Source organism: Myotis yumanensis, unplaced genomic scaffold (assembly GCF_028538775.1).
Source record: "Myotis yumanensis isolate MYYU_CA2020_CCGP unplaced genomic scaffold, mMyoYum1.0.hap1 SCAF_4, whole genome shotgun sequence".
NCBI classification, from domain to species: domain Eukaryota; kingdom Metazoa; phylum Chordata; class Mammalia; order Chiroptera; family Vespertilionidae; genus Myotis; species Myotis yumanensis.
In genome coordinates, this window is record NW_027223755.1 from 86,872,116 (window position 1) to 86,888,455 (window position 16,340).

The following is a 16,340-nucleotide window of genomic DNA, read 5'->3' on the forward strand; positions in this document are numbered from 1 at the left end:
AGGTACATTTTTTTTCTTCATCTTTACAAACCATGGCCAAATGCCCTGAACTTGTAGCTCCCAGACCATTTTCTGGATGGGGAGATCCAGAACCATTCAAGGCCCTTTTGTAATGGTGGGTTCTGACACTTGCCAATGTGTTTACTTCTATTTACCGTATGGGTCCAGCCCCATGGTGTAGGCCCAGGCTAGTCCACCTCAGGTAGTAAAGTCATAGATAGGCGCAGACCATTGAGTCAGTCAGACTGCCTGAGTTTAAATATCTATCATCTCTTTATGACCTTGAACAAATTACTGCTATGAATCACATTTGTTTATATTTTTCTTTTAAGAAGGAAGGAGGGGAGAGGAGCAAGATAATGCATGTAAAGAGTTTTTTATTAGCACGGTGCTGGGCTCATGCTAGCACGGGATAAATTTGAACTATTATTACTGAAAAGAGCAACTTTTTAGCCGATGTAAAATACAGATATATTAATCTACTGGACACTCCATCTATGATGAATGGATCTGTTTCCTTCTTAAAAATAAATTATATGCCAGGACTTTTGAAGTCAATGCTGTCTGTGCCAGGGCTAACACCCCAAACCTACTTCCAGAAATGAACATTGGGTCTGCTGTATGGAATTCCCCTCAGCCCATCTCTGTGTGGAGGTTAAGTGATTTTCATTTCAATATCTGTCCTTGTCAGACTCCTCCATTTTCATACCTCCCCTACCCCCATGATAAAGCATGCCTGCTAAAAATATGGCTCTGTGATTAACCAACAGCATAAAACATAGATGTATTCAAAAACCTTGTCAGGAAGCACAAACTCTAACCCCACTGCTGATAAATTCTTAACAAAAGCTCCATTGAGAAACAAGATATTTATGGAAGGTAACCTGAGGAATGTTTGATCCCCATCTACTTATCTAGATAATCTAAAATAGGTTCTTAAATTAAATCAGTCTAGAGATATAAGTACTTAGATCACATTATTTTGCCAGCTCTGAAACTGCTTTTACTGAATTGTGTTTTGAGGTTATGTCATCAACCTACACAAGGAGACATGAGGAATTTTACTAAAAAACAAAGTAATAAAAAAAATTTTAATTAAAAAATAAAAAACAAAGTAAAACACAGCATAGTCCTTTGAGATGCATGCTGTATTTAGCTTAGGATGTAGTTGAAATTCTCAATAGGTGCCTTTGGGAATGCTAAGGAAGAAATTGTTTTTTTTCCTCTTATGGTCACTGAACCATAACTGATTATGCAGGGTCAGGCCAACGTAGGTTTACAGTTGTCCATATGAAAAATAATATGTAACAATACACAAATAAACTGTGTTTTGCTTACTCACAATTGTAAACCTACTTTTGCTCCACTCTGTATTTCTCTCTGAACTGGCTACTAAAAAGCAGCATTAAATTTGTGATCCTCTAACAAATACTTATGAGTTTAGGCCATATAGTTTGTGTTCCTATCTTATTCCTGTTTCCATCTTAAGTTTTCTCCCTTAGTCCTGATTTCATCACCCCTGATTTTTGTATGTTACCAACAATATGTTGTGTGTATCTTTATAAGTCATTATGAGTCCATTCTGGAACAAGATGGGAGATAAGTAAATATGCTCCACTTAAAAAACAATAAAAATATTCTCTTCCATTAACAAACATTTTATAAATTCAATTTCTAAAGGCATTACCTTTTTTGTGCTCCAAAAGAAAAATGTTTTAGCAAATATTATATCTAAAATTAGGAAATTCTAACAACAGAGGAAATATAAAAATAAAACACTTTCATTATGTATTTTTAACTTCGGGGCACACAAAAAATTATAAATATATCCCTGTGTAAAAATCCCCCAAGGTCATTTTTGTACTTTAAAAATACAGAACAATTCGCTCAGCCAGCGTGGCTCAGTGGTTGAGCACCGACCTATGAACTAGGAGGTCACAGTTTGATTCCTAGTCAAGGCACATGCCCGGGTTCCATGCTCGATCATTGATGTTTCTACCTCTCCCTCTCTCCCTTCCTCTCTGAAATCAGTAAAAAAAGAAGAAGAAAAAATTATATATATGTATATATATAGATAGATAGATAGATAAATATATATATATATATATATATATATATATATATATTAAAGAGCAAGCAAATACAGACCAAATCCCCATAAATGTAATTACAACTGAGTATTTATTCTGAATGGGAACTGACTAGACTTGCTTCAGAAATGATTCACAAGATTTTTTTATAACTCTTGAGTTGCCCTGTGCCTAGCATAGAGGATGCTGCCAACCATCCTTAATGTGAGACAGCACAGAATTTCGAGGCCTAAAGGCTCTGGCTAAGTGCCTGCTTCAGAGATGTCAGCAATCTCCTTGCTGTCATTTAAGGAAAATAAAAAAAATTAAGACTTTCTTAATGTGGCCCTGGCTGGTGTGGCTCAGTGGTAAAGCACTGGCCTCAAAGAATCATGAGTTCAAATTCCCGGTCAAGGGCACATACCTGGATTGCAGGTTCCTTGTTCCCAGTCAGGGTATGCAGGAGGCAATCAATTGATGTATCTCTCTCACATGAATGTCTCTCTCTCTCTCTCTCTCTCCTCTCTCTCCTCCCACCCCTCTCTTTTTCTTCCCCTTCTCTTCCACTCTCTCTAAAAATCAATAGGAAATATAAGCTCAGATGAGAATCAACAACAAAAAGACTCTCTTAGTGTGTAAAAATTTCCCCATTCATGAACTCATACTTGTCATTCTGATAACTTCTGACTCACATATATATCTAATTAATTGATTATAATTACAGTTCTTTGGCTACCAGAAACATGAAAAAAATGTTCTATACAATAAAAATTACAGAGTATTTATTCTGAATGGGAACTGACTAGACTGGCTAGTCAGCAACTTTCTAACCCAACAACAACTTCATCAAAAACAGGAATCTCACTGAGTAATTTGAAAGCAGCATCATAAATGCAGCCTTTTCTGCATTTACCCAAATATCAGATAAAATATGAGTTACATAATATTGAGTAGGATAAAAATAAGGCAACTGCTGTTTATCCTGTTTTTTTCAACAATAGTCTAGATTATAACAAGATATTTCAGTCATATGAAACAACATAATCCTATAAAATAGTCCTATATAATAAAGAGGTGATATGCAAATTAACCCTCACACCCTCACAAGATGGCTGCCTACGACCAGGCTGGCAGGGGCATTAGTGAGGGACGACCAAACGACTGAACAAGCAGGCTGCGTGGGGTGACCAGGCCGGCAGGTGGGGTTAGTGAGGGACGACCAAATGACTAAACAAGCAGGCTGCGTGGGGCAACCAGGCTGGCTGGGGGTTTAGTGAGGGATGACCAAACGACTGAGCAGCAGGCTGCGTGGGGCGACCAGGCTGGCAGGGGGGGACATATGGGGGTAACCAGACCAGCAGGGGGGGCAGTTGGGGGTGACCAGGCCAGCTGGGGGAGCAGTAAGAGGCAACCAGGCTGGCGGGGGGGGGCGAGGGGGTTAGTGAGGGGTGATCAGGCCGGCAGGGGAGGGGGGGCAGTTAGGGGCGACCAGGCAGGCAGGCAGGCAAGCGATTAGGAGCCAGCGGTCCAGGATTGTGAGAGGGATGCCCAACTGCCAGTTTAGGCCCGATCCCTGGGATCGGGCCTAAATCGGCAGTCGGACATCCCTCAAGGGGTCCTGGATTGGAAAAGGTGCAGGCTGGGCTGAGGGGGACACCCCCCCATGCACAAATTTCATGCACTGGGCCTCTAGTGTCTATAATGCTTTATGAAAGAAATGAGCATTTAATAAGACTTTCAAAATGTTTGACCTCTATTATGAAACTTATTTTTACTGTGATGACTTTATTTATGGGTTAAGAAGCTACTTAATAGCATTTCTATTCTGAGTCACAGAATAGACAGGTGTTATTATTACACAGGCATTGCCTACATTTTAGAAATGGGTAATCTCTGCCGGCGATGTTCACTTTGCAGCCAATAAAAACACACATGCCAAAAATTAAACTCACACTGTCAAGACTGAAATGCTATGTCTCTAGCCAAAGACTGACAAAGTAAATCAAATAGGATCTTAGTTCTTCTGTATGTAGATATTAAAGTAAGTTAAGTACTTGAACAGTGGTTCTCAACCTTCTGGCCCTTTAAATACAGTTTCTCATGTTGTGACCCAACCATAAAATTATTTTCGTTGCTACTTCATAACTGTAATGTTGCTACTGTTATGAATCGTAATGTAAATATCTGATATGCAGGATGGTCTTAGGCAATCCCTGTGAAAGGGTTGTTTGACCGCCAAAGGGGTAGCGACCCACAGGTTGAGAACCGCTGTACTAGAAGGAACATTTTTAAAAAAATAAAGTACTGACTGAATTTTTTTCACTGAAAAATATCAGAAAGCAATGAATTCTCATCAAGTTAACAGGTAGTCATGTAGCATCTGTGAATGCCAAACTTGGATTAGAATGCTAACAGGTAAAAGCAGAATTCCTGTTTATAGAAGTTTAAAAATTAGCAGGGTCAGTCACTCATACACAAAGAAATAATCCTATTTAATAAAGAGGGAATATGCTAATTGACCCTCACACCATCGCAAAAGATGGTGGCGCCCACAGCCAATAAGGAGGGAATATGCTAATTGACTGCCCCACCCTCAAAGAAGGCGGCGCTCACAACTACAGCAGGCGCATGGCTTGCTACGCACCTGCCTCCGGAGTCCCCCAGTCCCCTCAACCCCCCAGCCACCCAGGCCGGCTAGAGGCACAGGAAAGCCTTGGATGGCAGCTGCCTAGCCGCCCAGGGCTGCCCAAGGCACAGGTAACCAGGGCCAGCCAAGGCTTGTGCTGCCAGCAGTGGCAGCAGCAGAGGTGTGACTGGGCGTCACCTTCCCCTGATCACCGGGTCGCCTCCCGCCCTTGAGGGCTCCCGGACTGTGAGAGGGGGCAGGCCGGGCTGAGGGCCCCCCCCCCCTCCCCCGCCCCCAGTGCATGAATTTTCAGGCACCAGGCCTCTAGTTAGTAAATAAATATACAATGCAAACATTTAATGAGCAGAAAAGATAGCACATAAGCAAACACTATTGGGCACAATCCTCATCAACCATATAGCAGCCTGTGTGTTAAGATCTACATAAAACTCCTTTTTAACCTCACTATAATCCTCCCTAAATCCCTTCCCTGGTTCTGTCATCATCAGATAAAAGACCACGTTCCAGCATCTCTGTCCCTTTCTGCCCTGCACTTTTTTACTTTTCAAAAACCACCTCCAAGTAGTCATTGGCCTCTTCTCCATTAGTTGCTCCACCCCCACATTCCCACCTTCCCCTAAAATTCCCACACCACTTTGTCAGTCCGAATGTTACTCATTCTTCATGGTACTCCGGGAAAGGTATCCCTGATACCCTTCTCCACCCTCCACATCTGCAGTCACTGGGGATGAGGGAAACCACTTAGAGTGCTCCATCTTAACTCACACTTACCACCTTGTATTCAAAGTATCTTTTCTCTTTCTTTCTTTCTCTCTTCCCCTTCCTCTCTCCCTCCTAAACTGGCTAAGTTCTAGAGAGAAGAAACATCATTGTTTCCAAGGTCAGTAAAAATCCTGAACACTTCTTATTATTCTGTATAAGAACCAGTAACTTAATTAACATTATACAACCAGATCTTGTACCTCTGCAAGCTTTCTTGATACAACTAGTTTAATTAATAGACTTTAAGCAGTTTTAGGTTTACAGAAAAGCAGTACAATTATTTCTTTAATCTCAAAATCCAAAACAACTCTTCAGCTCCAAAGAGGGGAGGGGAGGGGAGGGGAGGGGAGGGGAGGGGAGGGGAGGGGAGGGGAGGGGAGGGGAGGGGAGGGGAGGGGAGAAGACTACTTCCCAGGTGATGCTGTAAACTCGTACTGGCAAACTGCCACATCTGATCTCCAGGACAAGAGCCCACCACCGCCCATGACACATTTCCCGACCGCCGGCCTGGTCATCAGCCGGAGGCACCACCCGCGGTCTGTGACCTACACTCCAGAGCGGCGGGTCCCTCCCTCTCTCTACTAAACTTCCGTAATGGGCATCACCCTGCTCGCCTCCAGGACGGCGTGGGAGCAGGGACTCCGGCTCCTAAGCCAGGTCCTCAACCGCCGGGCCAAGTTAGGACCAGTCTTCAAGGCTCCGCACCACCAGCGTCAGCGCCCTCCCAGCCCCGGGACGTGTTCCCTCCCCACGAACGCCGCGGGTCCGGGAAGCCCGGCTCCCTGCCAAGGCCAGCCTGCGAGGTGGGGCCGCGCTCTCAATCCAGAAAAGTGCCCGAGGCCCCAGGACAGGACCCGGCGGGCCGCCACGACAGGTGTCCCCCTGGACTCCGCGGACCGGACAGTGAGGAGGGCGCCGGCCAGAGGGAAGCCGTCCCGCCGGGGGATGACCGGTGGCAGCAGGCGGCCAGGAAATAAGCATCTGCCCGGCGGAGCTGGGTTGGGCCGTGGAGAACTTGGCGACCAGAGCCTGACACGGGCAGACCGAGTACCGAGAGGATTCAGGGGGACGGCCAGGGCCGCGCTGCCGGGGCCCGGGTTGGGACGGAGGAGGACGGGAGGCGCCGAACCGGCCCCGGCCGAGTGGACCGCACGGACCAACGACCCAGCAGCTCCAGCCCGGACGGCGCGCCGCCCCAATGCCCGGAGCGGAGAGCAGCGCTGTCCTCGGCCCCCTCCCGTCAGCTCCGTACCTCGTTGGCGGATCCGCCGGCGTCGAGACCGCCGCTCGCCCCGCGTCGCTCGAGTGGGTCCCGGCCCCGCCAGTCCACAACCCGCCCTCACACCGGCCCACCCTCCCTCAGGCCCCGCCCCCGGCGCCGCGAGCGCGCGTCACGCACGCACAGACGTCACTTCCGGGGCCCAGGACTCGAGGTGGGAGGATGCTCCTGCGAGTTCCCCTGGGATCTGCGCTGGGTGGGGCGAGGCCAGGCCGGGCGTAAGTGACATCCTGGCTGTACCAAGCAAGCCGGAGGGCCTCCGGGGGGCGGCGGCCTGGAGGCGCGGCCTGGAGCGCCGACCTGGAGCGTTCGGGAGCCGGCGGAGAAGCCGGCGTTACTCTGTCTTTTCCTCCGTCCTTGCTTTTGGGATCCGACTCGCAAGAGCGTGAGGGCGACTGCCCCTTCGGTGCTGCCCGGCCCCGGGCGTGGAATAGGAGGCGGGAGAGGAGGCATTGGATCAGAAGACTGTTGCCAACCCGTAGACTAGGAGGCCGCCTGAAAAACGAAGGAGTCCCATCCCTTCACGGACCTTAGGATTTTAAAAGTTTCTCAAAGAGATTGGTTGATCCAGAAGCCGTTTTTTAATAGCTGAGCATAAGTGAAATTAAAAGTTAAATAAGTTATCCAGTATCACACAGTATTAACGGTCGAGTCATAGATGGATTCCAGTTCTTGTGATTCCCATCTCAGGAATGTTGTGTTACAGTTGATCTTAGCTGAAAAGGCCAGAAGCGATAGGAATGTTAAAAAAAAAACACCAAAAAACAAAATTCAAGCCGTGACAGAGTGGCTCAGTTGATTGGAGCATCCTCCCTTTCACCAAAAGATGACAGGTTCGATTTCTGGTCAGGGTACATACCTAGGTTGTGGGTTTAATAGTCAGGGAGCATATGAGAGGCAATAGATGGATGTTTCTCTCGCTCTCCCTAGAAATCAATGAAAGCATACCCTGGGGTGAGGGTTAAAAAAAAAAATCTGGAGATCTACTTGGCTTTATTAAGTCACTCATTAATAGGGCAGCATCCCATCTAGTGACTAGAAGGGCGCTTTGAGGGGTTGTAGAAAAGGAAAGGATTTTATAAGAAGAAGGGTGGAGCAAGGGAGCTATTAATGAAAAGAAAGGATTATTTTTGGACCTGGGCATCTTTTCTTTGGGGGAAGAGAATGGGAAGGGTTTTTGTTTGTTTTGGTTTTAAATATATTTTTATTGATATCTGAGATGGAGAGATAGAAACATCAATGATGGGAGAGAATCATTGATTGGCTGCCTCCTGCACACTCCCTACTGGGGATTGAGCCTGCAACCCCAGCATGTGCTTCTCCAGAATTGAACCTGGGACCCTTCAGTGTGCAGGCCAACGCTCTATGCACTGAGCCAAACCAGCTAGGGCAGGAAGAGTTTTTATCTTTAAGATTGCTTCTTCTTTTTATGAGGGATGGAGAGATTACCTTGTGACAGATTACCTTACTGGTGCTTGACCAGGAAATTCCAGACTGGTTATTAAGATTATGTTTCTGGGAGAGGTTGAAACTGCAATTACATTATGGGCTTTCAGCACAAGTGACGTTATATTGGGTCTGGTTTTCTCTTTAACAGTTGGAAACAGCAGCTGCCTCTGTCCTGTGTCAAACGAACTCAGAGTCTGGAGGCTTTGCCTAGAAATAAATATTTATTCAAGGGTCTTAGGGCTTGCAAATGGAAAACACAGGAAGGCAAAACCCAGTGTTTTGCAGAAGAAAGAAAAACTAAGAGTTCTTGTAACAAAAAGCACATTAATGAGAAGAAGTGTTGTAGGCAGTTAGACAGACATGAGCAGAGCAAACATGATGGGCCAGGTACAGAAGGTCACCAGGTGGAAAGTCCCAGGTGCCCAACAAAGGACAATCGTAGGGTGGGCCCTGGTCCCCAGGGTGACTTTTCCTCCCCTAGCATATTGCAGGTCACGAGGTTTGGACCCCTTGACCTTTCCTCCCTAGAGATAACATCTAGACCTCAAGTTGTATTTTAGCTCCAGACCCAGATAAGCAACAAAACTAGCCATGGCTGACGTCAGGACCAGCTGCATGGAATAATGACCTCCTACCCTGGTGCCTACCAATCAATCAGGGAGACCACAACCCTGAAAGGACACACCTGGAAAACTGCTGAATATTCTATGAGATCTTCCCCTGGGACCCCCCCTAAAATCTCCACTCAAAAAAACCCATAGGACGGAAGACCCAGTGCACTCTCTCCCCCTCCCGGGAGCACGCTCATGCCTTCCCCTTTCTCATCCACTTCCCCCTCCCTCTCTCACTCCCCCTCGAGGCCCCAGGCACGTTACCAATTGCTTCCTCACTCCCGAGCTCCAAGGGCCCTTTACCTCCAGAAGTTTGCTAAGTCCATTTCTTCTAGGAATTACTTTTTCCACCTCTGTGATTTACCCTATAAATGTTCTCTTAGAGTTTGGGTCTTGCTCTGAATTCTTTCCTAGCCAGAACCCAAGTACCGAGGTTGCTGAACCCTGGTTTGGTCTGACCCCACCAGTCAGACAATTGTTGCCATTCCTGCCTCCACCTACAACAGAAGCATTCTTAGCCTCTGGATTGGTCTGAAACAGAAATCCTCTAGATGACAGGTAGTCTGGATACCTGGATATTATTTCCTTATTCCGGGGGTAATCAGGTTTATCTCAAAGTTTGATGTATATCCAGGCATTGATTGGAAAGCTCAAAAGTTAAAGTTCCCAGGCTAGTTATGATGTGGGGGGAACCAAACCAGGTCTTTATCACTGAACAAGAGGGAATTCAAGAGCATGAAAGATTTAGCAATGCACAGTAAATTAATTAAAGCCATAGTATGCACTCAAGAAATGAGAGTGGGTGACCTCGGAGAATGAGATGCTGATGGGGTCTAGGTGGAAGGTTTTTATTAAATGTGGTTAAGAGGGGTAGCAGGGTGGCCCAGCCTGCATGGCTCAGTGGATGAGTGTTTACCTTTGAGCCAGGAGGTCATGGTTCAATTCTCTCTCTCCTCTCTCCCTAAAATATCAATTAAAAAAACTTTTTTAAAAGAAATGTTTGGTAGTTTTTAGTGTACAAATATTTCATCTTATGTTAGTTCCTAAGTATTTTATTCTTTTAAATGCTATTGTAAGTGGAATTATTTTTTAAGTTTCCTTTTCAGATTGTTCATTGTTCATGTATAGAAACACAACTAATTTTTGTGTGTTGCTTCATATCTTGCTACTTTGCTGCATTTATTAGTTCTAACAGGTTATTTTGTATATGTAGAATCCTAGGGTTTTCTGCATATATCATATTATCTTCAAACAGAGATAATTTCATTCCTTTCTAATTTGGATGCCTTATATTTTTTCTTGCTTGGTTGCTCTGGCTAGGACTTCCAGTACTGTGTTGAATAGAATTGGCATAAATGGGCATCCTTGTCTTGTTCCTGATCATAATGGAAAAGCTTTCAATCTTTCACCACTGAGTATAATGTTAGCTGTGGGTTTTTCATGTTTTTCTTATATTGAGATTGTTTCCCTCTCTTCCTAGTTTGTTGAGTGTTTTTACCATGAAAGGGCATTAAATTGTGTCACAATTTTTTTTTTCTGTATTAACTGAAGAGATCAGGTAGTTTCCCCCCTTTATTTTTCTAATATAGTGTATAACATTGATACATTTTCATATGTTGAGCCATCCTTGTATTCCAGGAATATTCCCATATGGCCACAGTATATAATCCTTTTAATATGTTGCTAAATTCAGTATAGTATTCTGTTCAGTTTTTTTCTGTCATAGTTCATGCGGAATATTGGTCTGTAATTTTGTTTTCTTGTAGGTCTTTGCTTGGCTCAGTTATCAGGGCAATGCTGGCCTCATAGAATGAGTTAGAAAGCATTCCCTCCACTTAAAAATACATACGTGTGTGTATATATATAACATATATATGTATATATATTACATTTTAAAAATTGATTTCAGAGAGGAAGGGAGAGAGCAACAGAGATAGAAACATCAATGAGAGAGAATCATTGGTCGGCTGCCTCCTGCACGCCCCCTACTGGGGATGGAGCCTGAAACCCAGGCATGTGTCCTGACCAGGAACTGAACCGTGACCTCCTGGTTCATAGGTCGATACTCAACCATTGATCCACACCAGCCAGGCTCCACTTTTAATTTTTTGCAAGAGTTTAAGAAGGATTGGTATTAGTTCTTCTTTAAGTGTTTGGTAGCATTCACCAGGAAAGCCATCAAGTAAAGGGGTTTCTTTGTTGGGAAGTTTTTTGTGTGTGTTTTTTAATCCTCACCCAAGGATATTTTTTCCTTTGATTTCTAGAGAGAGCGGAAGGGAGGGGGGGAGGAGGAAGAGAGAGAGAAACATCAGTTTGTGAGAGACACATCGATTGGTTGCCTCCTGCACTGGCCCTTACCGGGGCTGGGGAACCTGCAACAGAGGTAAGTACCCTTGATCAAGAATTGAACCCAAGCCGAAACCGGTTTGGCTCAGTGGATAGAGCGTCGGCCTGCGGACTGAAAGGTCCCAGGTTCGATTCTGGCTAAGGGCATGTACCTGGGTTGCGGGCACATCCCCAGTGGGAGATGTGCAGGAGGCAGCTGATCGATGTTTCTCTCTCATCGATGTTTCTAACTCTCTATCTCTCTCCCTTCCTCTCAGTAAAAAAATCAATAAAATGTATTTAAAAAAAAAAAAAGAATTGAACCCAAGACGCTTTGGTCTGCGGGCTGACATTCTAACTACTTAGCAACTCCAGCTAGGGCTGTTGGGAGATTTTTGATTACTGATTCAATATTCTTATTAGTTATAGATCTACTCAGATTTTCTATTTATTTGTGATTCAGAGTTGGTAGGTTATGTTTCTAGGATTTAGTTCATTTAATTTGGTTATTCAACTTGTTGGTGTACATATATGTTTATAGTATTCTTATAACCCTTTTCATTACTGTAAAGTCAGTAGTAATGTCCCTCTTTCATTTCCGATTTTAACTATTTGAATTTTCTCATTTTGCTCAATCAGTCTAGCTAAAGATTTATCAATTCTGCTGATATTTTAAAAAACCAAGTTTTGGTTTTGCTGATTTTCTAGTCTTTTGTTTCCCTGTTCTCATTTATCTCCACTCTAATCTTTATTTCCTACCTTCTGCTAGCTTTGCCATGGAGACGTAGAGACGAGGGACAGATGCTGCCTAGGTTTGTGCCACCTTGTGACCTCTACCAAGGCATTGAAGAGTGCCTTGGTGGTGTAAGACCAGGTAGGAGAAAAGATGTACAGGGTTTTCAGCTATTGGAATGCTGGGTCCATAGCAAGGGGTTGGGGGAACCCAACCCCTAAAAAGATAGAATTGTCAAGTGAAGAAACTGAGGGTTATGAACCAATGACCAGTACTGCCTATAAGCCCCAGAAATCCTGGGGCACAGTTGAGTATCTGGAAAGCCTTCCATCTAAGAAACATTATTGTATCATGCAGATACCTTGGTTGGACTTATTTTTCTGGGAGTTCTACCTCTGATCTTAATCCACAAATTCAGGTTATCCCTCAGGGGCTGCTGCCATAAAGGGGTCAGGATTGCCATCCTAGCAGGGAAGGGCAGTGGCAAGGGTTCAAAATCAGGTAGTAAACTCCACCCCAGTGGAATTCTCTAGGCTAAAGGCCCAGCTAATGGAAGTGGTGGGATATTCCTGCAGGTGACTAGAGAAGACGTTCCTCAATGTTTTGTGTCTCTGGACCAATGGGAGTTTCCAAATAGAGCTGCACTTTGAAGAATAATATTAACACTTGGAGTGGGGGAAACGAGTTAAGTCAGCTCGCGTGAATTGCGCGTACTCCGCGGGAGCCGTCTTAACTCGGTTCATATAGATTTGCGGTGGAGTGCGGGAAACGTGTAAACTCGGGCCGATTGTAACTTCGTATTACCAAATATTTGTTTGTTTGCCGTTCACAAAGATACCTACCTGCGTATGCGAACCGTTTCATACCCATTGGGGTAATAGGTATCATAAAAATCCCTGATTTTGCGCGGGAAACCTAAATAATTGCCCGCGCCATCTTATATTTTGGCGGGAAATTCACCCCACACCGGAGTGTTAAGCAATTGGGTGGAACATTCTCTGAATATGCCTCAGGGCAGATACATCCTGCCTTGATTTATGGGAGTGCCAAGTGAATAATGCCACCATCATTTCAGCTAATAGTGATGTGGTCAACTCACAAAGGAAGTTCATATTTTTGTCAGGCACCTCTTGGTGAACTCGGTTTTCAGGTAAAGCATTTTGATTCCTCCCTCTGGGATAGAGGAGGGTGAAGCTAACTTGTCTGCTCAGTGGGGTCCTGTGGCATCCTCTGTTGCTGCGGTGGAGGTGGGTACAGAGCTTAGAGAGGGGGGCTCAAAATGCTCTCCAGATCCTAGCAGGCCAGATGAGAAAGCTGAAATGGAAAGCTAGGGACCTCAGTGCAAACAAACACTTACCTGCCTGAGAAGAAGAGGGCAACCCTGGGCACAGTATCACCGCCACAGCTGGCTAGCAGATGCCAATGAGGCATGGCCAGAAGTGGCCAACCATCTATAAAATGCCATAGACAGGACACTCGTTAGCAGAGGGAGGTGAAACTGACATAGTAAGAGGAGGGAAAGTAAGCACCAACAACATGTGCACACACAGATGAGCACCTGGGCAGACAGAATAAGCCAAGGTACAGCTGGTGGTCAGGATGTAATGTTGAGAAACACACTATTAAAGGCATTTATAGTTGATAAACACTTAAGCCTATTCATTAAACCCACTCCCTCTACAAAAATAATAAAGGTATAAGATTTGACCCAACTTGTAAACTTCTAACAGAGGTCAAGCTCTAAGTTTTGTAGTACGTTGGGGTTTTATTTTTTTAAATAGGTATTTTTTATTGATTTCAGAGAGGAAGGGAGAGGGGGAGAGAGAAACATCAAATGATGAGAATCATTGATCGGCTGCCTCCTACATGTCCCCTACTGGGGATCAAGCCCGAGACCCAGGCATGTGCCTTGACCGAAATTGAACCTGGGACCTTTGAGTTCGCAGGCTGATGCTCTATCCACCGAGCCAAACCGGCTAGGGCAGGGGTTCTATTTCTTGATTTAAGTCATAACTGAGAGAAGTTTGGAAATGTCTATTCCAAAGATCTACTGGAGCCAGGCCATCTGCCGAGATCCCATGATATAGGAAAACATCAGGGTCTGTAATACATTACCATCCTCTAAAAGTCATGGTTTGTTAAAGTGTGAATCAGGTTTCTGCTGAGATCACAGAAGGCTGGAAAATATGCATCAGAATCTGATTATAGGCCCCTTGTATGCAGTGCTTTTGTATGGTTTAAGGTGGTTTCATTCAGTCTTTCTTGCAGCTGTGTTGGATTTTTTCCTGGTGCACAACAGTCCTCTTTCCACTTGGTGGTTAGGTGGTTGGAGGAGGTGAAATCCCAGGATCCCTGATCATGTCCACTGTATGAGGGAGGAAGTCCTTAGCAGTCCAAAAAGGGAACTGTCCTGTTCCTAAGGCTGTATTTACTGTGATTTAGTGTAGGAGCGAGGGGACATTTTGGAGGGAGAGGTAAAAGTTTGGATATCTGGGTTATTGAGTAGATCTATAACTCTGATAATAGCGCTATCAGTTTTTCCTTGTATTTACATGTTAGAAGATATTTCTCTAAAGGGAAAAAATGAAGTACCTAATGTTCACAGCTAATAAGATCATTGTAGAAATTACCAGAGAAGGGGGAAAAAGCACATAATTACTCTTGCTCAGAACAAGAACTACCTTCTTTGGCGTCCTATTCATGCATGTACTTAAAAGTTATGTTAGAAATTGCCGAAACCGGTTTGGCTCAGTGGATAGAGCGTCGGCCTGCGGACTGAAGGGTCCCGGGTTCGATTCCGGTCAAGGGCATGTGCCTGGGTTGCGGGCACATCCCCAGTGGGAGATGTGCAGGAGGCAGCTGGTCGATGTTTCTCTCTCATCGATGTTTCTAACTCTCTATCTCTCTCCCTTCCTCTCTGTAGTGAATCAATGAAATATATTTAAAAAAAAAAAAAAAGTTATGTTAGAAATAAAGTTTAGTGAAATAAATCAAAGAAAAACAAACCCCTATGATTTCACTTATGTGGAATCTAAAAAAAAAACAACAACACACAAAATTAACAATTGAAACAGAAACAAACTCATAGACACGGAGAACAAGCTGATGGTAGCCAGATGGGAGGGAGTTTGGGGGAATGGATGAAAAGAAGGGATTAAGAAGTACAATGGGCAGCTACAAAAAAGTACAGCTTAGGGAATGTAATCAAACAATACCATAACCATTTACGGTGTCAGGTGGGTATAAGAGTTACTGGAGAATTACTTCATAAGGTATATAAATGTCTAATCACTACGTTGTATACCTGAAAATAATATAATATTGAATGGCAAGTGTAACTGAAAAAAAAAATTTAAAGCATAAGCTCTGACCTTTAAAAAAAGTTTCAAATCATGTTTAAAAAATAGAGAAAGCTAAAGTACATGACAGAAAAAACAAAATGATAAGGAATCAAAGGACAGAAAGTTTAAGTAAATAAAAGCTAAAGAAATAGGCTATTGGTTAAACAAATCAAAAGTACATAAAGCCAGCTAAAAGGTCATCATCTTCAAAATGAGGACAAAAAACACAGGCAGAGTAGAGACCTGGAGTCCAAGGGCCAGGAGCGTACAATGTCCCCTGAGCTAGAGTTTCCAATTCAATTATTCTCTTGACACCAGGGGTCCCCTGAAGGAAGCCCATGACACTGGGTGTACCTCCCAACATGGTCAAGCTGCATGGCACATCTGTGTCGTTAGATGCGTAGGCTGCACGGGTCTGATTAACTGGGACTGTCCCGGATTATCCCACTACACTGTGTCCAGCCAGGAATCATTACTCACCTGCTAAGTCATCGTCCACTCATTGTCCCATGAGTAGGGGCCTTCACCACCTAGTGAACATTGGGGACCCCATTATCTCCTTAATGCTCAGGGCTACTTGAGACCCACAGGTCTAAGTAAGTCTTTCTAATATTCCTTCTAGACTATTTGCTTTTCAAATCTTCATAGGTTAGGCAGGGTGAAGCCCTGAGCCTCAGAGGTGGGACACTGAGCTGCCAAGTGGAAGGGAAGGCTCTGCTGTTGAACACCCAGGAGGATTTCAGGAAAGGGCTCTGGGTTTACATCCTGGCTCTGCCACTTACTAGCTACGTGCCCTTGGGGAAATTATACTTCTGTGAGCTTCAGTTTCCAATTTGTAAGATATTATTAGTGTATTCTTACTATGTGAGTGTTGCACAGTAATTAGGTCAGGAATTCATTTGGCACAGATGATACAGTGTTTTTGTTTAAAAGTTAGAATAATCAGAGATTTTTTATTTAATAAAGATTTAAGTGTACCATTCTATAATACATCATCTGTATATTGCATTGTGTGTTCACCACCCCAAGTCAACACTCCTTCCATTACCATTTACCCCCACCCCTTACCCTCTTCCAGTACCATTTACCCCCCCTTTACCTCCCTCTGCCCCCTTTTCCTTCTG

The 16,340-nt window shown here is 44.3% G+C and overlaps 1 protein-coding gene across 2 annotated transcripts in view; it reads right to left on the reverse strand.

Moving 5' to 3' along the window:
* RABGEF1 (RAB guanine nucleotide exchange factor 1) overlaps window positions 1–6,811 on the reverse strand; it is a 67,616-nt gene extending 60,805 nt beyond the window's left edge. For both annotated transcript variants that reach the window (XM_070412855.1, XM_070412853.1), the window contains exon 1: window positions 6,731–6,811. The gene's annotated coding sequence lies outside the window, so the exon portion shown is untranslated. The remainder of the gene's footprint in view (window positions 1–6,730) is intronic.
* Between the last annotated feature and the right edge of the window lie 9,529 nt (window positions 6,812–16,340).